Raw genomic sequence first — 9,611 nt, 5'->3', positions numbered from 1 at the left:
AGGGTTAATGAACTATTAGGGTCCAAATACACAAATAAATGTACCAAAGACTAATGAAAGTGGGTTTAGCAAAATATGACCCCTTTAATACTCGATGGGCCTGTTTTTCAATGGGTTCAGGTACTTTGCAGGCCACAGCTTATAATGGTCTTGTTGACTGCATAAAAGATAATGAGATAATGACATCTTGTTCTGTGTCAAAAATGTGTAGAGTTTAAGGATTTTGGAATGTATGATGAAGTTTTCATGACAAAAACTGGAAAGTCATGATGAAATGGTTGTTGGTGTAGGATACACTGTATAAAATCTCTGAATAGTTTCACATAAATTTTCTGGGGAATTCCTCTGAGTGTGTAATGTGGACACTCATTCAGTATCTGTGTGTACCTTCTCCAGGGAGTTTGTCTTGTCGCTGCTTCAGTCCAGAATCAGTGGAGACCAGAGATCCTCTTGAGTCCACATGATGAACCGAGCTGACACCAGGAGTGGAGCTGTGAGGAGAGAAAACACAAAATATTATAGCAGGACTTAGGTTTATGGTGGTGGAATGTAAAGAAAAGTACACACACATAAGTAAGGTTTTGAATGAGTGGGAGGTTTTCTTTGTAGCAGTGTATTTTCACAGTCCTTTGTGAGTAAAGCATCTAATTAAAAAAATATAAAATGCATAAAATGGCATTAAAGTAAATCTGGCTACCTTTGTGATATACTTCATCTGAAAAATATTTATGTCAGTTTTATTTTCGGGCACAGTACATGACCTCTGATAACACATACTGAGATCAATACATATTTTCAGGTGTTATTTGCCTGATAATTCAACTTAACCCTTTCATGCACAGTGGTCACCACAGTGGACAGCTGTTCTATTTATTTATTTTGTATTATTTATCAGTGTATTTAATAGGGATCATGCATATTTATCCAATCCAACTTTATTTGTAAAGCACTTTAAAACAGCTGCAGTGGACCAAAGTGCTGTACAGAAGAATAATTAAAACCAAAATAGAAGAATAAAGAATTTGTTGTTTTCTTTCCATATCAGCCGACACAGTGGACGCTTATGCACCATCCCATAATACACTGACATTCATACCATTAATGTAACTTTGCTGTTTAAGCAAAGTTACATGCTAATGCTAATTGTTATTAGATTGTAATTAACAGTTTTGTTTTGTTTGTTTGTTTGTTTATAATTTTTTTTTTTTTGCATATTATATCCATGTAGGTATGTTAAAATGTGAGAAAATATCAGATTAGCAGCATCAAAAATGTTTTTATTTCATCGTTTTCTCACAGTAAATAAGTAAACACATGATTCTTTGCGTCTAAAATTAACATTGTTTTCAGCTGAGAGGACTTTTTTGAAAAATAGGTTTGTGAAAAATCAATTGCATTATTTTTTTTTTTTTCATGCTTAAAGAGGAATGAAAACACTGAGGAAAAAAATCTTGATTAAAGTTCTTATAATTCATGCATGAAAGGGTTAATGTTGGTTATGACGGCAGATCAGTTCACATCACATCACGCAGAAAGACAGAGGTCATCACAAAAAGCAGCGATTTACCTGAATATTATAATTTTGTAGTAATGCAGTTCAGAGAATCTACTTCATTGATTCACAGTTAGTGACAGTAAAGTTAACTAAAGTTCAGCAGCTTTGATCCAAACCCACCACAGAGTTCTGCTCTGATGATGCATCCCCATGTTCCCACTGGCTTTGTCTGAGTTTTGTCCTCCTGCTGAGGCTGACGCTGCCTGTCTCCATACACCAGTACCAGCACAGAACTATTTTTCTATTTGAATATACATGCGATGCTTCACTGTTCTGTGGATTTTTGTGTGTTTTTGTGGTTACAACGATGACAAAACCAACTTAAAGTAGCTACTTTGGTTTCTATGTTAACAGAGACAGCCAGCTTTGAATCCTAAATCCACTTCTAGATGAAAACATTGCTGTTTCTACATAAGTTTAGGTAAAGGTGGATCAGCAGCTGATCAGAAGAGCTAATCATAAGCACACAATGTTAGCTTCGCATTATCCTCGACGGCTGTAGTCTCGCAGCCAGGGATTCACTATACAGAGGAGTTTAGCAACAAATCTGCAATTATACCAAAACAAAAGCAGAAATAACAAAGCACACGCCGACTTACAGTCCATAGTGAAACGAAGTGAACACAGTGAAAGGTTGGGAATGAAATGTGGAGGAGTCACACTACCAAAAGCTTGTTCTAACTTTCTGAAATGTACAGTAATGTATTGTACAGTGCAATTGTGGAATTTGCTGCCAGAGAATGTTGTACTGACAGAGGGTAAAATGGGTTTTAAGATTTTGTTAAACAGCATTTTATGGAATGTGAGATTTTGTAGTTGTTTGTGAGGCAGAGGTTGGAGGATGTGATTTCAGTTGCTTTTCGGGTTACTTTTCAAATATGTTTTCTTTTAGTTTTGTTTATTGCTGGCTGGTGTCTGAGTGTGTTTTTGTTGATGTAAATTGGGATTTTTCTTTATTTTTTAATGGACTACTTGAAGAATAGTGGCAACTTTGCTGCAGCTAAAAGTGGCTCCAAATAAATGATAATACAAAAAAAAAATGTTAAGAAATAGTAGATAATAGAATAAAAATGCATTTGAACCATTTGTTCCTCAACTATTCTTCCATTGGATGCGTAAATGAAAAAGTCTTCTCCTCACAGCTCTAAAAACTTCTAGACACGGTGCCACATTTATCCTGGTCTCCGATCTGACGACCACTCATGGGCCTGTCAAACGTGACACTCCCTCTGGCGTGCACTGTCGACTGTGAAACTTTGCTGACTTTTGAGATGCACGAAATGCTATGAAGCACACTACTGGAAAGGAGGAAGTGGGAAATACATGATCAGCCTTCTTTAAAAATCGGAGTAATTTTCCCATAGTGCATGCATGAAAGGCATAAAAACAAAACGACAGTTGGAACAAGAATAACATGTCTATTTGGATTAACCCTTTCATGCATAGCGGTCAGTACAGTGGACAGCTATTTGAAGCTAATTATACTTTTCTTTTTCTATTGTTCAGACAAGGTATAGTTTTTAGATGTTACCTGCTTGACAGTAAAATCAAGCAGGTCTTTTGTCTGAACAAAACAAAAAAGAAAAGTGTAATTACATTAACAGAAGACAAAATTAACATCATTAGAGCGATTCTCCAGCTGTTCTCTTATATATTCATGGGTTTTGTTGTTTTAGTTGCATATCAGCCAACACAGTGGACACTTATGTACCATCCCATACACTGTAATTCATACTGTTACTGTAACTATGCCGTTCTTGTCATGACGTGTTTTAGTGTAAATCAACAAACAAAACAGGTTTTTTTTTGTTTTTGTTTTACATATTGTCTCCATGAAGTGAATAATAACTTGTATTAGAGTATGTTAAAATGTGGGAAAACATCTGATTAGCAGCATTAAAAATGTTTTCATTGCATAGATTTTCATATCACCTTCTGATATTAGGTTTTAAATGCATGTTTCTTTGCTTCAAAAATTAAATGCATGGTGTCCGACTGAGTAATCATTTTTGTAACTCCTTAAAAAAAAAAAAAAAAAAAAAACTAGAAAAGCACTCGGAGATCGTAGACCTCCACCAAAGCAAATCAGTAACCCCACCCCCCTCGATCACCACCAAAATTTTATCATTTGTTCCTTGTGCCAGTATCAACATTTCCGGAAAATTTCATCCAAATCCATCCATAACTTTTTGAGTTATCTTGCTAACAACCAGACAAACAAACAAACCCTGATGAAAACATAACCTGCGCTGTTCCTTGGCGGAGGTAAAAAAAAAACTTGATTGCATTGTTTTTTTTCATGCCTAAAGAAGAATAAAAACACTCAGGAAAAATATCTTGACTAAGGTTCTCATAATTCATGCATGAAAGGGTTAATATGGTGTCTTTTCTCTCCATTGTGGTACAGAAATATCACCAGATTTTTTCTCAGAAAGGAAAAATATTTCTCAACCCAGGATATTTTTTTTTTGCACCATCCGAGTTAAAGATCTTTTCGGCCAATCTTTCCTCTAATAATAAAATACAGTGGTTCCATGATCTCACCATTTCACCCCTTTTTTCTGGCTCTTGGCTTATTCAATGCATTTGTGGTGGTACTTACACACATGGCTAATCCAAATAACATCTTCAGCTCTTTCAACACCAAGAAAATTGTTCATGCGCGCTTTTAAAACCAGTTCATCAGGATTACATCTCCATAAACTGCAAACATGACTTCATTTTGCATATAAATACACAATTAAAACAAACATGATCCAGGGATTTCACATCATTCCAGCAGCTTGTAGCATTAGTTGGTAAATGATGCAATATGTAACAGTCACTACATCAGCAAAGTATGAAAGGAATTGCAGACGATCATCACGGGCTATAAATTAAATGTTCATCTCTTTTACCCGTGGCTGCAGAGATCAGCGGAGAACATGTCAAAATGTCCGTGTTAGAGATTTAAATGCAGAACAAAAGAACAAAGCAAAAGCATTACTGTGTCAAACACCTCGCATTTCTGCATCTGGAAACTAGCAGTTACTATGGTGACAGAGTTGGCGAGGTAATAACGATAACATCTGCCGATTACACTGATTATGATGAAGCTGAGTTTAGTGGGAAAGTGGAAAAGGATGGAGATGGCAATGACATTGTGGTAATTATATTTACCTAATGTTGATAACTCTACATGAGCCTTATTATTGATTTTTGCCCGCTTCCTCTCTTGGTGTGTGTTATGTAGAGACTTGCCCGATGACATAAGAGCTTTACATATATTATAAAGGGTGAACTTTCTCATCAGAGGCTAAATGACCACCCTCTCAGACAAAACATGACGGTAAAATAACATTAAGCATGCTTACCTCATTGTTCATGGCCCAGAAGGTTTGACTGATTTGACCGCTCAAGGACATTCTTTTGTCTAAGGTAATGTAGTTATAAATCATTCTGTTGTGACACACATGCACACAAACAAAGTCATGGTCAAATTCGCTATACATTGGGGATATTGAAAGCTTTATGTGATTATGCAAAACCTTAACCCTCATGTCGCATTAACTCTAACCTAAAGTGACTTATATTAGTAAAATAAAATAAATGATTCAATTTGAAAAGAAGATACTGTACTGTATTTTTGTTGCGTTGTGTGGAATACAACAGAGACAAACAAAAATGAAGCAGCAAAAGTTTGTCTAAAAGGAGAATAACTCAAAAAAGCAAATTCTTATTTGGAAATCACACGTTCCAAATAACAATAATATTTATTTTCTCTTTGAGTACCATTAGAGTCACAATTCACTGTCAAAACCTCTTGTTCAGAAAATCCCTCTTTGTTTCTGTCATTTCTTTGTTTATTCTCTGAAGTAGAACTCTTTCTGTAGGGAAAGTACTCTTTTCTGGCAGACTACAAACTGAATAGCGAACAAAACCTAATGAATAATGTTTGAGTGGTGAATGTTTTTTTCTATCGCTCTTAAATGGAGTGTTGGCTTCCCACTGTCTTTATGTAATGCCATTAGTTCTTTGATATGGGCTATAGAGTGAATATGAAGAGGAGAGTGTGTGGAGAGATGACTTTGACAGAGTGTTATGAGCTGATATTCATATCAGAGGACAAAGGGACTCGCATACTTTCGGAGAAAGTCTCTGCATGCTCGGAAAGCAAACTTGCATTTTATAAGTTTGAGGAATCATATACAGTTACCATATTGTACTATCTGGAAATGTGTTTCATGCATCAATAACAGCATTTTAGTTGAGATGGTATTGTGGATCTGTTACTTAAAATAGGGAAATTAAATGACCTGATGGAAAGGAGTCACAACTCAGTATGAAACAGTCCAAATTTACTACTTAAAATTTACTTAGGGGGTCAAATGAGTGGCCATTTTTGTCAAAAAAAAAAAAAAAAAAGTTGTAAGAAATGCATAGAACTGTGTTGAAATAATGCTAATACATTTGTGCACAGACTACTGGTATTATTTGACAGTGGAAGCTATATTTTCAGAAATATTGGATTTTGAATAGCACGTGTATGTGAAAACTTTTGCTGGTGGACGGACGTGACATTACCCATGATGATCTGGTTAGTACCAGTACTTTATTAGTAATAACCTTATATACTTACTATTGATAATTATCCTCTTATTCATAAATGTTAGCACTGTGGATCTAAAACAATAACAGCTGACACAAAAACACAAAATGTGGCAGTGGACGGATGTGACATGGTTGTTACAGATCCCATCATACTGATGCTCGGCAGCCATGTCACCGTTTACACTAATGATCCCTGTGCAAAAACTAGGATCATAATTATTTATTGTATATTTTATCATCATACTAAAGAGTAAATAACAATATAGAATTGTTATTTCTTTATAAAAATGCTTATTATTAGAAAACTGTTGATTTAAGAAGTGATGTGTGACATTCTTCATGTATGTATCGGTGTAACATAAGCAGGATGGATCAGCACCATACTCCATACTGCAACCTGTAAAAATAAAACGTGATATGTAGTGTAGAATCTTGTAAGAAAAAACTGGGGAATCTGAAAGAAGAGAATATTTGTTTTTCAGGTAAATTCAGTTAAAATATAACTTGGCCATTTGTGACATGAAAATGTAGCATTAATTGTGATGAAATTGGACATTTTTGACCTGAAAACATAGTTCATATGACCATCAACATGTTGAACAGAACTGAAATCCTGTAAATTTGCATAACTTGCATTTACCAACACAAAGTTCCTTTGTGGATTCACTTATATTGATTTCTTATGCACAAAGACATAAATAAGACCTCTAAGCAAATTTTAGCTGAAACACAATTACAGGCACATGTGTAATGATGGAACTGAAATATAACCTCCAGTTCCTAGATCAGGGGTGTCAAACATGTGGCCCGGGGGCCAAATGCGGCCCGCCAAAGGTTCCAATCTGGCCCAGTGGATGAATTTGCAAAGTGAAAAAAATTACACTAAGGATATTAACAATCATGGGTGTCAAATTTACATTTATAAACTATCCTTACAATAAATGTGAATAAGCTGAACAATTATGAACAACCTGAAATGTTTTAAGAAAAAATAGTTCAACTTTTATCAAAATAATAGATTCACTGTGATCTGCAAGTTGTGTTAATGATAAGCTGAGACATATTGTTGTAGAAATGGTTCTTATTTTAGTTCCAAACTCTAAAATTTTAACAATATTATACCAGTCACAAAATGTTTGTGTAACATTGTGTGTAATGTGCATGTATAAATGATAAGTTGAGGCATAATATTGTTAAAATTGCACATGGTTGTTCAGGTCATTCATATTTTCATAATGCAATTTGACTTTTTTCACATTAAAACAAAGTGGAAAAAATTTAGATTATTAGGTAAAGGTTATTATGCATATTATTGCACTGGTCCGGACCACTTCAGATCACATTGGCCCCAGAACTAAAATGAGTTTGACACCCCTGTCCTAGATCTTTATTAAATCGAAGTTAAATTAATTATTAAATTACAGAATAAGGACAGGAAAAGGATGATCAAATGCTTCATTAAATCACACAAAAAAGAAAAATTCAGCAATAACAAAATTGTTAATAGAAGGGCACAGTGAATTAGCAAATTTCAAAGCTTAAAACGCAGATAAGATAATTAAGAACTAAAAACTGAATTTGCAAGCTAAATGGCAACAATGCTGGTTTTTTCAGCTTATTAATAGAAAACTATGACACCTCTGAGCAATCTCCCTAAACTAAAAAAGTCAAAAACACTCTAAAAGCAGAATAATAGTGTGTAGAAGTACCATGCTTCTCTTTACAACTGTCATTATGCACCTAATTAGGAGTAATCTGCAGTCTTTATCACCTCCACAGGAAGGAATCTACTGTTCATACAGACAGAGTGTTTATCAATAACACGATTCAGCACATTAAAATGGTTAAAAGTTATATTTAAAAGGCAGTTTATGGGGTGTCTGTCTTAAAAAAAAAAAACCAAAACATGATACCCTGCATAATCATAATGCTTTTTTTGCCTGTCAAGTTCATGTGGTCACTTAGTGCTTCCAGTTCAACAACATGTATGTTAGATTTAACGCAAATTCTACCATTCTGCTGTTAGAACGCTGGACAAGACAAGCAGGAAAAAAAAAAAAAAAAGTAGTGTGAGATACTCCCTGGTAAAATGTCCAAGTAAAAGAGGATACACAAGCAAAGGTGTTAGAAAAATGGGCAATGATGACTGGGAGTACAGTTGGTGTCAGCTGCTGCCTTATCGGTACAGACAGCTGCCTGTCAGCCAGCTGAGCCCATAAAAAAAAGAAAGAAAAAAAAAAAAAAAAAAGATTTAACGAAAATTCTCAATCACCAAAAGGTGTGAAAGGTATTGTTTGTACAGTAAAAGCAGCACCTGAGAAATAAAGTCAGATTCGCATACATTAATCCATCCAGACGACTGTAATATTCATATAAGGCTGTAATCTATCAGTCATTGGTAATGATTCATGCTGTATGTAGCTGTATCTGATAGCTTGTTTTGTTAATTCTTTAAAATTAAAGAAGGAATACAAAATTGTAACTTGGGAAACAAAACATTACATTGAAACTATTTATTTTGACATGATAGAATATGTGTAGGTACTTACACTCTGTTGGAAAAGTCCTGTCACTGAGGCTTTTTTCCATATTCCCAATCATAGTGGATGGTGCAGTCCTTTCACCACAACTGTCACAGATCTGAAATGTTTCAGTGTGACTCCAGACCTCCATATTATATGTTCTTTTTTGTGATCAAATTTTATTTTCATTTTCATTTCCATTTAAAAAACTAAGTCCAACAGAGATATTTCAGGGGATACAGTATTACTGGAATGGATTCTCAGAGCAAGAATAAAAACAGTGGGCCCAAGACATGAGAATGTGTCATGGGATACTATAGAACATATCGTATGTTCTTGTTGTTTTGAGCTGATGCAAATGTGAAATGAGATAAATTTATGTTCATTTAACCCTATAACGTCAAACGTATCATATTTGATACATGAGTTTTGAAGCCCTCTACATGATCAGCGTGATATTTTTTTTTCTTGAAAAACCTGATGTATACAAATAGACACATGCAATACACAGATAATCCACCAGGGGGAGAAATTCATTCACTAGAGGCCTTTCCAGTGACACTACAAGATTGTCATTAATGAGGAAGGAGGCAGAACTTTGCCAGTTTTGCAAAGGAATTAACTATTTGTTAGACATGTTTGTGTTATATTATGTTTTTGTTTGTTCAAAAATAATATTTGAGCACTGAGACCTGATGTATCAAATATGATACAAAATTGAAACTCATACATGATAACTGATATTTGAAAAAAAAAAAAAAAGGGGTTCAGAAGGACCAATAAAGTCTCCAGTTTCAAAGAATTGGAATTTTCAGTCAATGATTTCGTGGTTCAGGCTTTACAGGGTTAATAGTCATTCAGCTCCATGATCTGATGCTAACATTACACAAATATTCGATGAAAACTGTTAAGAATTTGGCATTAGCTGTCCATGACCCCTGTGA

This window comes from Sphaeramia orbicularis, chromosome 13 (genome assembly GCF_902148855.1).
Source record: "Sphaeramia orbicularis chromosome 13, fSphaOr1.1, whole genome shotgun sequence".
Lineage (NCBI taxonomy): Eukaryota > Metazoa > Chordata > Actinopteri > Kurtiformes > Apogonidae > Sphaeramia > Sphaeramia orbicularis.
Note: the sequence above shows the minus strand (reverse complement) of the source record.